The 15,404-nt window shown below is 44.4% G+C and overlaps 1 protein-coding gene and 1 long non-coding RNA gene across 6 annotated transcripts in view; one reads left to right on the top strand and one right to left on the bottom strand.

The window, feature by feature from the left end:
* The window catches only part of KIRREL3 (kirre like nephrin family adhesion molecule 3), a 1,384,273-nt gene that overhangs the window by 394,977 nt on the left and 973,892 nt on the right, over positions 1-15,404 (top strand). The window lies entirely within an intron of this gene.
* LOC137522636 (uncharacterized) overlaps positions 1-15,404 on the bottom strand; it is a 193,213-nt gene that overhangs the window by 60,598 nt on the left and 117,211 nt on the right. The window contains exon 3 of one of the 2 annotated variants that reach the window (XR_011022369.1): positions 3,079-3,228. The exons of the other annotated variant lie outside the window; for it this stretch is intronic. This is a non-coding gene — a long non-coding RNA (uncharacterized lncRNA). The remainder of the gene's footprint in view (positions 1-3,078; positions 3,229-15,404) is intronic. 2 annotated transcript variants of the gene reach the window in all.

Below are 15,404 nucleotides of genomic sequence, written 5' to 3'. Positions count from 1 at the left end.
AGAAGACAGACACAGTTATATTTCAGAAGTGAAATGAAGTTTATTGGATTTACAGAAAGTGCGCAATAATGGTTTAAATAAAATTAGGCAGGTGCATAAATTTGGACACTGTTGTCATTTTATTGATTCCAAAACCTTTAGAACTAATTATTGGAACTCAAATTGGCTTGGTAAGTTCAGTGACCCCTGACCTACTTACACGGGTGAATCCAATTATGAGAAAGAGTATTTAAGGGGGTCAGTTTTTAGGTTTCCCTCTTTTAATGTTCTCTGAAGAGTAGCAACATGGGGGTCTCAAAATAACTCAAATGACCTGAAGATAAAAATTGTTCACCATCATGGTTTAGGGGGAAGGATACAGAAAGCTGTCTCAGAGATTTTGGCTGTCTGTTTCCACAGTTAGGAACATATTGAGAAAATGGAAGACCACAGGCTCAGTTCAAGTTAAAGGGACACTTAAGTCAAACAAAAAAAATGAGTTTTACTCACCTGGGGCTTCCAATAGCCCGCTGCAGCTGTCCGGTGCCCTCGCCATCTCCCTCCGATCCTCCTGGCCCCGCCGGCAGCCACTTCCTGTTTCGGTGACAGGAGCTGACAGGCTGGGGACGCGAGTGATTCTTCGTGTTCCTGGCCACAATAGCGCCATCTATGCTGCTATAGCATATATCATATAACATATAGCAGCATAGAGGGTGCTAATGTGTCTGGGAACGCGAAGAATCACTCGCGTCCCCAGCCTGTCAGCTCCTGTCACCGAAACAGGAAGGGGCTGCTGGCGGGGCCAGGAGGATCGGAGGGAGACAGCGAGGGCACCGGACAGCTGCAGGGGGCTATTGGAAGCCATAGGTGAGTAAAACTCTTTTTTTTTTTTTTTTGACTTAAGTGTCCCTTTAAGGCTGGAAGTGGCATACCAAGAAAAATCTCTGATAAATAGAAGTGACAAATGGTGAGAACAGTCAGAGTCAAACCACAGACCAGCATCAAAGACCTACAACATCATCTTGCTGCATATGGAGTCACTGTGCATCGTTCAACTATTCGGCGCACATTACACAAGGAGATGCTGTATGCGAGAGGAAGCCTTTTCTCTGCCACCAGCACAAATAGAGCCGCTTGAGGTATGTTAAAGCACATTTGGACAAGCCAGCTTCATCTTGGAATAAGGTGCTGTGGACTGATGAAACTAAAATTGAGTTATTTTGGCATAACACGGGGTGTTATGCATGGAGGAAAAACAACACACCATTCCAAGGAAAACACTTGCTACCTACAGTAAAATATGGTGGTGGTTCCATCATGCTGTGGGGCCGTGTGGCCAGTGCAGGGACTGAGAATCTTGTCAAAGTTGATGGACGCATGGATTCCACTCAGTATCAGCAGATTCTGGAGACCAATGTCCAGGAATCAGTGTCAAAGCTGAAGCTGTGCAGGGATTGGATCTTTCAACAAGACAACGACCCTAAACACTGCTCAAAATCCACTAAGCCATTCATGCAGAGGAACAAGTACAACGTTCTGGAATGGCCATCTCAGTCCCCAGACCTGAAAATCATTGAAAATCTGTGGTGTGAGTTAAAGAGAGCTGTCCATGCTCGGAAGCCATCAAACCTGAATGAACTAGAGATGTATTGTAAAGAGGAATGGTCCAAAATACCTTTAACCGGAGTACAGACTCTCATTGGAACCTACAGGAAGTGTTTAGAGGCTGTAATTTCTGTAAAAGGAGGATCTACTAAATATTGAATTCATTTTTTCTTTGTGGTGCCCAAATTTATGCACCAGCTTAATTTTGTTAAAACAATTATTGCACACTTTCTGTAAATCCAATAAACTTCATTTCACTTCTCAAGTATCACTGTGTGTGTCTTCTATATGATATATTTAATTGACATGTTTTATCGTAACAACCAACAATTTATACAGGAAAATCATGACAATTAACAAGGTTGCCCAAACTTTTGCATCCCACTGTATATAATATTATTTTTTAGCACTTTGCAACTGAAAAAGTAGTAACAAGTAGATTAACCACTTCAGCCCACAGGGTTGAATTTTTTTTGCATCTGAGCAACTTTCACCTCCCATTCATTTGCTAATAACTTTATCACTACTCGGCACAATGAATGGATCTATATCTTGTTTTTTTCGCCACCAATTAGGCTTTCTGTGGGTGATACATTTTGCTGAGAATTAATTTGTTGTAAATCCATTTTAACAGGAATATTAAGAAAGAAATGGAAAAAAATCATTATTCCTCAGCTTTTGGCCATTATAGTTTGAAATTAATACATGCTACCATAATTAAAACCTATGTACTTTATTGACCAATTTGTCCCGCTTATTACACCATTTAAATTATGTCCTTATCACAATGTATGGCGCCGATATTCAATTTGGAAATAAAGGTGCATTTTTTCAATTTGCGTCCATCACTATTTAGAAGCCCATAATTTAATAAATCATATTGATATACTCCTTTGACATGCATATTTAAAAAGTGCAGACCCTTAGGTAACTATTTATGTTTTTTTTTTATTATTGTAATTTTTTTTTTAATTTAAACTTGTATGTGGGTATTTTTTGGTGTGGGAGGTAAACAGGTTTTTTTTTAATGTATTAAAATGCATTTATTTAACACAAAGTGTGTTTTTGGTGTAATTTGCTATTTGGCCACAAGATGGCCAGAATCAAAAAGTCCTGGGAGTGATCGATCTCGCTCCCAGGCAGAAGAAAGGAGACCAGAGCTCAGAAAAGCCGCAGTGTCTGAAGAGACGCTGTCGGCTTTTCTCCGGGGGGGGGGGGGGGGGTGTTGTCCGATCAGGCTGCAGTTAGGCTGCAGTGGTTAAAAAGTATTTTCAAAATCAGTTAAAGTATTTTCTTGCTTGCTAGTGCTTTAAAAAGCATGCTATTGTCAAGTTGTAAATTATCACCTAGGAGAAAACTCAGGAGGAAAAGTTAATTGCATATGGGCCACAGTGTGCACTCTACCTGATGCAGCATCGCCTTGCCTCTTTGGTCAGAACTTCTTACAAGGCAGCGGGCCATGATTAGCCATGATTAGCACTGTACAAGACTCACATTTCTCCAGAACATGTCCCATTCCATTTACTTTCTGCTGGCCCTGGAAAAAGACGAAACCCAGAGATTTTTTTTTCCTAAGTAAAGCTGAAAACAAGATTTCTGCAGGAGCCTCTCTCAATCCTTTGATAAAGCCTGTAACCGGGTGACCTACACAAAAGAAGCAAATTATAATCTAAGGTCTATTACTTATTTAAGGACCTAAGCCTAAAAAATGACACAGTAGCTTGTGCTTAGTGCCTTTATGCGGCACAGCATGACAGAGCACGCCACTGTACTTTACATCGATTGGCGGAGGACTGAAAAGCACCAAGGCTTATCAAATGTCTGTTGCAGGATCAGATTAATTGCCTCTCCACCCAGAAATGTCCAGACTGCACACAATACACGAAGGTTTCATAATGGCAGATATGTTATCATCATTCAAGGTTTGAGACATCAGATGTGTGGAAAAGTTGGGGATTACACAAAGAAAATTAGTATTCATGTAGAGTTTGGCTGTATAGATTTCAAGCTCACATCGGTTTTTTATCAAAATGCTGCTAACCTGTCACCTGCAAACAACTATTCTCCAGCATTTCTGCAGCCTCTAGATCCATGAGCTAAGAGAATCAGATCGCTTGAGGGAATGTTTAGTCTTTTGCATGTATACATAATGGCAGCAAGTTCCAATGCGAGAACCCCAGTATTCCCCAGCTCATACTACAAAAGTGCTTCATGGCATCAGAGCTTTGTTATTCCAGAGGAAGTTACTCTTCTTCTCTTGCCTCTAAAGAATGGATGCTATATAAAAAAAACATCTAGTAAGAGATACTATGAAAGCTGCCACCTTTACTACCTTCTTTTTTTTCTAGGAAAAATGATTCTAGTTGACTGGTTGTCATACTGATCATAGATACTGAACCAACACACATTCAAAAAGGCATGGAGGTGGTGATGTTAGAATGGAGTCAGAAGATCTCTGTATACATGTTCTGGGTCAAAGACTGAGGGCATATTTAGAGTGGGACATTACGTTATAATGCAACGTTAAAGTGGCAATGCAGCATTACAACGCAACGCAAAAAAAAAAGTGATAACGCACATTAAGAGCTTGTTCACATGGGTTTCTGCCGAGCTTCTGCTTAGCGTTTCGTTGAAACGATGTGGTTTTTTTTTTTCAAGAATGCCAGCATTTAATAGCTTAGCTTTTAATGGCTTTTGAAGGCTTTTAATGGCTTTCAGGAGAGCGTTGCATTTTCTGGGCTTTTGGTGGCTTTTACAGGAAGTATATGGAAAGGCTGGGCTTTCTTTTTGTATGGGCTTTCTTTGGCTTTTATGGGCTTTCATTGGCTTTCAGTGGCTTTTGCTGGCTTCCAAACACCTTCTAGAAGCTGTATGTTGCTTTTGAGATGAGATGAGACGCTGGGATCACCTGCCAGGCTTTCATGAAAGCCATTCATTTGCATGGGAGGGAGGTAGATCCCTAAAAACGTTACTTTTAAATGCTGCATTTAATGCCAGCAAAATGTCCGTGTGAACTAGCCCTAACACGGCGTTACCATGGCATACAGTAGATACAGTGGAGCATACAGGCAATGAAAAGTATGCCTCTCTGTATCTGTTTAATGTCTGCATTTAGAGGTAACGGACTGCAAGCAGTAAGGTACCGTACCGCAACATTTACAATGTGACGTTAACATCGCACTGTGAATGTCACATAGGGTTAAACATTACAGTGCGTTAACCTGCGTTATAATCACTTTAAAACGCAGGACAATAACGTCCCACTGTGAATGCGACCTCAACGCATTAGAGGAAGAATATCAGAATGAACTAGTCAGGAAATCAGCATTTTAAAAGGGATTAACTATAGCAGCTTCCAGGGGCATCACTATAGGGGAACAGCCTCTGAAACCCCAAAGCCATAGAGGACCCCAACTAGTTACTCCTTCCCTATCATACTGGTGTCCATCCTCTAGATCAAGTATTTCCACACTTATTATGGGTGGACTCATGAATGACTCCATTCTTATATAGCCCCTTGCAGATGTGCCCCAGGCTGTGGTTAACACCTAGAGGAGATGGGAAAAGGGTGTGAATGTTGGGGGCCCTATCAAACTTTTTCTGGGAGGAGGGAACATAATTTGTACTTATGCCCCTGGCAGCTTTTATGCCCCTTTTCTTTGCAGGTTTCCTTTCAAAATTAGAGATAAGTTATTACAAATTTGCCTTTTAGCACTGTATCTACACCTAGATCTTAAACAAAATTCAGTAATGGCTGTTTTCAATGCAAAGTGCATCAAAAAGGTTTTTACAGTGTATTTGAAAAAAAAAGTTTTACTTACCTGGGGCTTCTGCCACCTCCCTGCAGCCACCCTGTGCTCGCGACCTTACCAAACAATCCTCCGATATCTTCTCCCCCCCCCCTCTTTTATGGCTCCATTTCTTTATCGCTTTAAAACTAATGGCTCATCCTCGATCCCACTCATATTGCTGAGAAAACATCATACTGCACCTGCGCAGGACTCTCCCGGGAAGGCGAGTGGGAGTGAGGACATGCGCGGCCAGGGCCACGCAGGTGCAGTGGCCAGCCAACTCACCAGAAAAAAATCGAGCTGTGGCAAAGGAACCGGAGAATCGCTTTGCCCTGGCGCAGGCACAGGAAGTCTGCAGGGGGCCGGTAGAGGCCTCAGGTAAGTTAAACTTTTTCTTCACCTTACAAGTTTCCTTTAAGAAGTACCACTCTGCATGCAAACTGCATGTAAAAATGGGTCACACCCAGTCATCTGAAACAACAGTGGGGAGAAGTATGAGAGAGCATTATAGCACACTGGAGGTAGTTGCTGGAGTAGACCACAACTTCTGCCATTTAAAGTACTGTGGCCATTATTTTAAAAGTCCTTGCATATCACTGATGAGAAAGGAAGTGGTGTTACTTATTGCGTTTATAGGCTTAACATGCCTTTTCACACTGGTGTATAGCCAACTGTTTTCATCTATGCAGGGTCCGCTCAACATCATCATCTCTTCAGCTTTAACAAGTATGTGAAGCTTCCAGACGATTTCTTTCATCAAAATAGATTGATAAAAGCATCCAGCGTTAAAGCTTAACAAGGATATGAGAAGAAGCAGACAAATAGTTAAAACCCTCACAAAAGGAAGGGAGGACAGGTAATGTACCGCTGACCACTCAGTGGAGGACATGGGGGTTAAATTACGCAGCGTACTCATTTTCTCAGCTCGGCTCTGTGGCGTGGGTAGGAGTGCACTCATTTTGCAAAAAGCTGGCATTACCGTAACGCTTTTGGCAGGTCTATATTAGAAGACAGGAGCTGTCACAGGGCTGGATGAGATGTTTGTCAAGAAGCTCTCTCTGCTTCCCAATGATAGGAGGGAGCTAAATCAGAAAGAAGAGGAAACACGTGGAGGATGAAGAAGAGGCAGCAGAAGGCAGAGAACACGCTGACAATAGCACCATTGTGCTTTGGTGTGGCACAAGGCACAGTTCTTAGCAGAGTCCTGGCTGCTTCTGTATGCCTCAAAGCAACAGAGAATGCAATTTACAGTCATAAATTATCATCTCTGCACTCCTAACTGCAATAACAATACAATAATAGTACGCTAAAGTCATGCAGCCCTTTAAAGGAAACCTGTTGTGAGAGCACCATAGCACCTATCTAGCTTATTACCTTTTCAAATATGGTATATCCACTGCCTGGCTGTCATGATTTTTATGGCTTCAGTACTATCTTCATGCAACCAGAAAAAAGACTGGGTCTCCACCTGGATTTATTGCCGACTGGCCAGTTTATTTACAATACCACAGACAAAAGCTTTTGTCTGTGGTATTGACAATAAACTGGCCAGTCGGCCATAAATCCAGGTGGAGACCCAGTCTTTTTTCTGGTTGCATGAAGTTACCCTTAGGTGGATAGGGGTGTCGACTGGTTGACTGCCTGGTATTGGAATCTACTGGGTTGCAGCGCTGGGATTATCTTTATTGTTCAGTACTATCTTCATCACACATGGAACAAGAGATATATGTTCAATGAAATGCTAATTGTTAAGACTTGTTTGCAAATTTAATGCAAAATTTGATTGGTCCAAATCCAAACTGCATACAATCTGCATTAAATCTAAATACAATTTGGAAAGATTAGTATCTCATTGACCATCTTTCTTATGCAATTATGTAATGCAGTATTACTGTATGTATCATACCGTCATGGAATCTGACTCAGTTCAGAAAATCTAATATGTACAGTATACTCCTAGGTCACAGGATTAGTGGCAGACGGTTAGCACAACGCATACGTCCAAAAGGTCATCCAGAAATATGGGGGCCTCATGAAGCCACTAGTAGAATATCGGTAATGTTACAGATTATTATTATTTATTTATAAAGCACCAACATATTCTGGGGCGCTGTACAAAGTAGGAAAACAAACAAGGGGTATAAAATAATACAGGCAATGATATACATCAAATATGGACACTGGTACAGAATACAGAAGTGGTGATTACAGTGACATATGTAACATGATGAATAAAATGTATAACAGAGTGCAAGCTATGAAATGAATAACAAATTGCAAGACACAGAAGGATAAGAGAGCCCTGCCCTTGTGATCTTACAATATAAGGATATTCTACTGGCCCCACTGTAACCTAACTTCAATCTACACTTCCCCTCACCTATTCCCAACACTAAGCTACACCTACCTATGACTAACACCCCCCCCCCCCCCCCCCCCACACACACACACACACACACACAAACACACACACACACCCCTTCCAAGCACTATTTGTGGCGATGTTGGGTTGGGCTACATAATATCCAAACCCCATGCTTTCAATTACTTGCCCCTGGCTGTCGCTGCTACTGTCCCTCCAGCGCCATTAATTACTTCAGTTTTTGCCGCTCCTCTACTATCTGCTCAGCTTCTGATGCTTTCATCTGACATCTAAATTTTCCACTGTGCGCCCCACAATAAATAGGCTTTGATGGTGCCCAAATGTCCTGCTTCCCAGCATCCAGGCAAGTAGCATTACAAAAAGAAATAAAGATTGCAGTCTCCATATTCCTATCATAACAGGTTTCTTTTTAAGAAACCTCTATATGTTTGGGTGTGGCAAGAATAGGATTTGTTTATCTACCAGAACATTTTTACGCTTCATACGGGAACTGTAGAAACACACAAAAACACAGACAGAACATATGTAATCCATCCTGATAATGCCCCTATTGGGATTTCAACCTAGGGCTTAAGAACACAAGACAAAGTATGACTACTTGAGGCACACACAAAGCAAAGACTGACAACCAGTAAAGTAGACGTTCTTACTAGATAGGTACTGCCAGAGTCAATATAAATTCAAAACCTTTCATGTGTAATTGGAATATGTTCCATAAAATGTATCCTTCATTGCCATACACAATATAGTTGGCTGTCGGAGGTTAAAAAAAAAACACGAAGTTACATTCAGTGGAAAATCTTGTATCTGATAGTCGTGTACAAGCATATTTAAGGAGAGATGAAGCAGCACAGATAGGCTATACTGTAATCAGTAAGAGGAAAAACATGAGATTTAGCCATGATAACATCCGCCGGCTCACCCCGTCGCCCAGCATTGCACACAGACACAACAAGAAGAGATAATAAAGGCATTGCTATGTGAGTGTGTGTGTAGATGAATGCATTAATAAAGAAATTGAGCAAACACAGGGTTATGACCTCTCTCGCAAGCAACCTGTGTTGCCCTCATCCTCGGCTGCGCTGCAGAAGAGCAGCCTAATTAATCCCATTATGAAGAGAGATATTTTAACCCCTGGCTCGGGTCACCCTTCCTGCAGCCGACGAAAGGTTTCAAAGCAGCAAGGCTTTGCGTTTTCAGACGTCACACAATGCTGAACAGTGACAGCTGAATAGTGCGCTTCAGACTAGCTGGTAACAACACACTGTTAACCCTGAGAGGGACATGCGACAAGGAAAAAATAAGCCACTTGCATGTCTTCAGGCATTAGCTGGGAGTCGGCAACAACATGATCTCAGTCCAAGTGAAACCAGTGGCTGGATAGAGTACTGGTTAAGGGCACTGCCTTTGACATGGGAAACCAGGGTTAAAATCCTGGCTAGGGTCAGTACCTATTCAGTAAGGAGTTCAAGGCAAGACTCCCTAATATTGCAGGGTGGCCTCTTGAGCGTGACCTAGTGGCTGCAGCTCTTGAGTGCTTTGAGTCCAGCAGGAGAAAAGCACTATACAAATATTTGGATTATTATTATACCCAAAAGCTTGAATAGATAATTTCCAACAGGTCCTATCTGATTTCCGATTGTTTTTCTAATCGATTTTGTATAGAAGTGATCAGAAAATGGATCAGAAAAATGATCGAACATCTGATCGGACCTGTTGGAAATTAATCTATTCCACCCATCTATCTGAAGGGGAATTGTATGGTGTGTACCAAGCATAAGAGGCATACGCTTAAATAAAACATACCTGGAGGAAAACAGGTTGGGTCCTTATTTTGCTTTCTGATGAACATAAATTCCCCTGCCGTTCACAAAGTTAGCTAGTGAAGTCCAAGGCCACAAAAAAAAAAAAAAAACTTCAACAATAAAATATGGAAGCAACTTTTGATACGTTTTGTTTTGCATCAATAACTTGGTATTGTATGTACACTCCTTAGATTAGTGCCCAAAACAATTGTTTGTGATTTAGTAGGGTAAAGTGTTCCAGGATTCCCCCTGAAGGTCATTGAGGTGGTCATCAGTTATCCCACCTGAACTTAAACTGCTATGATTACAAACACTGCAGGAGCTCAGAAAGCTGCTGCCCCCCTAAGCAAGGCAGAAACCTTTCTCCTTAGCTGGTGGCGTTGGGAGAGATGAATAAGTGGTGTACCATATGGTGCAGGAAGGCATATAACAGCTACCTGTGCTTATAAAGTATTGCTTTAAGGAACTACTGCAATTGCTTGAAAAAGAAAATTGGCCATTAAAAGCTCAAAAGTAAATTGATGTACAGGTAAGTCTGAGAGAGCACATTAAAGCGGATCCGAGATAAAAAAAAAACTAACTATAACAAGTAACTTGTCTATATGTCTTATCTAAAGTTTAGATAGTTTACACAGCAAATCTAGCTGCATACAGCTTCAACAGTTTATGATAATTTATTCCTGTGATACAATGAGAGCGGCCATGTGCTGATTGTCATCATTACACAGGTAATCTGCAACTGCATCTTCACCCCTCAGCCTGTGAAAAATTCACTCTCCCCTCCCCTCTGCAATCTCTGGCTAGTAACCTCTTCCTCCTCCTGCCCAGACTGAGCTCCCATAAGCCCTTGCTACATGGGTCTGAGTGCCTTGATGTTTTGGAGAAGCTGTGGGCGAGTGTTTAGTTTATAGGGAATCAGAGTATTAAAACAAAAAAAAAAGTATTTGATTTGAGGAACGCCCTCTAAACTATATGTAAGGAACACAATTATGCAATGAGTAAAAGTTCATCTCGGATCCACTTTAAAGTTGATTTTCAGGCATTCTTACACACACACACTTTATATCTTCCCAGTTAGAGTCTCTCCAGCCCCTATGGTGCCCATACACGATACAATAAAAATTAGATTTTCCCGTTTATTTGATCTAAATGATCGAATCGAATGAAAGTCGAAATTTTTTTTTCCGATCAAGAAATTTTAACGATTATCCCGTTTTTTCGAGAAAAATCTGATTGGACATCCTGGAAAAAATTTTCAATTTGATCTAACGGAATAATCGTACTAAATTATCTAATCGAAAAAAATATTAAAAATTGTACCATATATGGGCACCTTTAGGCAGTGTTTTTTATTCAGTAGATCCCTTTTCCTAGCTTTGCTTGTGAAGAACTGCAGAGATGACTGTCATGTCATGCCCCTCCAGTAGCTAACTCTACGGTAATGTAAAACCGGTAAATGCCCATGGCTAGACTTTAGCATTAGAAGAATCAGCATAAGTATTAGCATAACAGCAGCAGTACAGGGTATGAGACAATGGTCCATATGCAAGTCACTTTTTCTCCTTAGTTTCCCCCTAGGTGATATTTTCACACCTTGTCATAAAATGCCTTTTTAACCTCCAGCAAGCAAGAAAGTACCAAAACGGGCCTGTCTGTAATTATCTGCTTCCTCAGGAAAATGATCAACAGTGTTAACAAGGTTTTAAGGAAACATTTATGAACACATCAATCACGGCAGTCAAAAACAATTAGATCTGTAGGCTGCTTGTGTAAGTGACAGTTTTGCACTTCACAGTACAAAACTATTGCTGCTGCAGCTAGACTTATAGGTCAGGTTTCTAGGAGAAATTGATTGGAATATGAAGGGCGCTGTTGTGTATCTATTTACAGTATATTCCTTGATCAACATACCAGTTTGGGAATATCACTCAGGACCAGAGCCGGGACAAGTTCCTCCAGCACCCAAGGCTGAAACACCAAAGTGCGCCCCCCCATCCTCCCCCCTAGCCATCACACACTGATTGCTATTACACTAAGAGGCGCCCCAGGGCCCCCAACACGTTAATCTCTAGTTATCTGGCTTGCAGTCACTGCCATGTATCCCCTTTTCTTATTTCTACCTGCTTCAAACACAATAGGGGAATGATAGCTGAGTGGGTTGTGCGCCCTCCTACACTGCGCCCTGAGCAGGCACGTGCAGAGGGGGGTGCTCTGGGTGCCCAGGCACTCCCCCTTTTAAAAATCTTCAAAAAAGGCCCCTCTCGCTGCACAAAATAAGCTCCGCCCCGATCGTGATACGCCCTGCCCACCCGTGGGAAGCCCCGCCCCTGCCTGGGACACTTTCAAGTGAAGAGGCCCAGACATGAATCCTAGTGTGGCATACTGTGGCATACCTCTCCCTCCACCTAGGACCCATACTGACCTCAACCTCCCCAAGCACCCAGTGACCTCTCCCTCCACCTAGTACCCACAGTGACCACTCCCTCCCCTAGCACCCACAGTAACCTCTCCATCCACCTAGCACCCACAGTGACCTCTCCATCCACCTAGCACCCACAGTGACTTTTCCCTCCTCCTAGGACCCATACTGACCTCTCCCTCCCCACAACACACAGTGACATCTCCCTCCACCTAGCACCCACAGTGACCTCTCCCTTACCCAGCACCCACAGTGACCTTTCCCTCCACCTAGCACCCGCAGTGACCTCTCCCTCCACCTAGCACCCACAGTGACCTCTCCCTCCACCTAGCACCCACAGTGACCTCTCCCTCCCCCAGCACCCACAGTGACCTCTCCCTCCACCTAGCACCCACAGTGACCTCTTCCTTACCAAGCACCCACAGTGACCTTTCCCTCCACCTAGCACCCGCAGTGACCTCTCCTTCCACCTAGCACCCACAGTGACCTCTCCTTCCACCTAGCACCCACAGTGACCTATCCCTCCCCAGCTCTAGCAGTGATCCTGCCTACCTCAGCACCCACACTGACCTATCCCTCCCCCAGCACCAACAGTGATCTTTCCCTCCCCCAGTGGCTACCCTTCTGTCTTCTGCAGCACCCACAGGGACCTCCCATTCCAAAAGCGGCACCTACAGTGACCTCTCCTATTTCCAGCACCCACAGTAGCTTCTCCCAACACCCAGCATCCACTCCCTCCTCCAGTAACCACACTGACTTCTCCCAGCACCCACAGTGACCTCCCCTTCCTCCAGCACCCATACTGATCTCTTCCTTCCACAGCACCCACAGTGGCCTACCCTTCCCCCAGCACCAACACTGACCTCTACCTCCTTTAGCAGCAACTATGCCATTCACAGCAGCACCCATAGTGACCTCCCTTTCCTCCAGCACCCACAATGACCTCTACCTCCCCCAAGACCCACAGTGACCTCCCCCAAAGGACCCACAGTGACCTCCCTTTCCCCCAGCACCCATACTGATTACTGACCTCTACCTTCCACAGCACCTACAGTTACTCCCCCTAGCACCCACAGTGACCTACCCTTCCCCCAGCACCCACACTGAGCTCTACCTCCCCCGGCAACCACACTGACCTCTACCTCCCCTAGCAGCAACTTTGCCATTTATAGCAGTACCCACCCCCTGCACCCACAACAATCCCACCAATATTCAGCACCCACATTACACTCAACCAGTAACCCCTACTAAAGCAAGCACCCAGTACTTGCACCAAGCACCCTGCACCCAATACTCACAGCTGGCCCCCATACGGCACTTAGTACTTGCATCAAACAGCCACATGACACCCAGTACCTGCACCCCTTCAACCTATAGCTGGCACCCAGTACTCACACCCACATGGCACTGTACTTGCACCCAGCCCCAACATGGCACTCACTACTCACACCTGCACACACAGCCTCCTCATGGCACCCACTATCTGCACTCACATAACTAGTACTATCACCCAAAGTACCTGCACTCAGAACCCACATAACACACAATGCCCACCCATAGCTAGCACCCAGTGCATACATGGCACCAAGTATTCACACCTATGTGATACCCAGTACCTGCACCCAACACCCACATGCTTCATCTGCAGTAGTTCCAGTTGCATTAAGCCTCCACTTAGTGCCCAGCACAAACACTAAGCACTCACATATGACATCCAGTACTTGCACCCAGAACTCACAAGGGACTGAGTACCTGCAATCAACACCTACATGATGGTTGATACACACCCATACAGCCAGAATCCACATGACACCCTGTGCCAGCACCCAGAACCCACATGGCACCCAGCATCTGACTTTAGCATCCACATGACAACAAATACCCCACTAGCCAGCACCCATCACCCATATGTCACCATGTACTCACTCCCAGTACCCACTTGGCACTCAGTATTTGCACCTAAGACCCACATACCCCCATAATCAACACCCACATGGCACAGTACTCACACGTCACCAAGTTCCAAAGCCATTATATGCACCTAGTACCCATACATGGCCATCCATGGCTAGCACCCAAATAGCACCCAGTACCCATCCTTGGTCTGAACCCATATGAGACTCGGTAATCTCCCATGGCACACATCCAGACCACACATGGCACTCTCTACTCACTCATGTCCAACACTCACATGGCTCCCTGTACCAATTAGCGCTCATATGGCACCCACTATTGTTTATTACCATATGCTACTCATTCAGCACCCAATACTGCTTAGCACCCACTGCAAATAAGCACCCAATACAAACTGGACCTTGGTTCCCACAGCAGCTTGACACAGACTGTACTTTGGCATCTCAGCACCCACTGCTACTTACCACAAAGTGAACCTTTGCGTCATCCCATCTACTGCATCTGGGCACCCACTGCACCTTGGCACTTACTGCAGTTTTGCATCTACTAATGCTTAGCAACCACTGCATATTGGTAACTAACTTCTTCTTTGCCTGAAAAGAAGCTTGGGTGCTGATCAAGAGGGACAGAGGTCCCAGTAATGAAAGGTGAGTCTGTGCCTCCACTGTGGGCTCCACTGTGCCCACTCTAACCCACTAAAAGTGGGCACCTATCACTGCTGATTTGAGGGTGGTGGCGCCAAAAGAGATGGTTGGAAGGAGACACAAAGTCTGCCTGATACTGCTATAAAGGTGTATGCGTGTGTGTGTGTGTGTGAGACACCAAGTATCTGCACCCAGGCCTAAAATTGCACCCAGTACTCACACCTGCACACAGCTTTCACATGGTCCCCACTATCTGCACCAAGCACCCACTTAACCCGTACCCGCACCCAAAGTACCTGGATTCAAAACCCATGTGATGCCCAAAGCCCACCCATAGTACAGGCATGGCGCTAAGTATTCGCACCCATGTCACATCCAGTACCTGCACCCAGCTCCCACATGACATCCAGTACATACACCCAGATCTTACATGGCACTAAGTACTTGCAATCAAAACCCGCATGACACTCAATACCCAACCATAGCCAGAACCCACATGACACTCAGTACTCACACCTAGAACCTACATGGCACCCAGCATCTGCATTCAGCACCCACGTGAAAACCAATACCCCCCTAGCCAGAAACGGGGGGGGGGGGCATGCGGGGAAAGGCGTTGCCAGGCCCCTTTTTTAAATATGAGCACCCCCCACTTAAGGACCCTCTGCACGGCCCTGGCCCTGAGGCTGGAGCCTCTCTCGCCTCTGCCTCGGCCCTGCCCTGCTCAGGACTGGTGTTGGGCAGTTCTCAATTTCTGGTAAGCTTTACAACTCTTCCAATATAAAGAAACAAGTGGCACGTTTGGTCAAGATGCCTTTTTGAGATGTTAGAGATAAAGCCAAGTGGAACAGCCACACTGCTGTG

This window comes from Hyperolius riggenbachi, chromosome 6 (assembly GCF_040937935.1).
Source record: "Hyperolius riggenbachi isolate aHypRig1 chromosome 6, aHypRig1.pri, whole genome shotgun sequence".
In the NCBI taxonomy this organism is placed as follows: Eukaryota; Metazoa; Chordata; class Amphibia; order Anura; family Hyperoliidae; genus Hyperolius; species Hyperolius riggenbachi.
The sequence above is the reverse complement of the archived record's forward strand: the minus strand, read 5'-3'. Positions and strand labels throughout refer to the sequence as shown.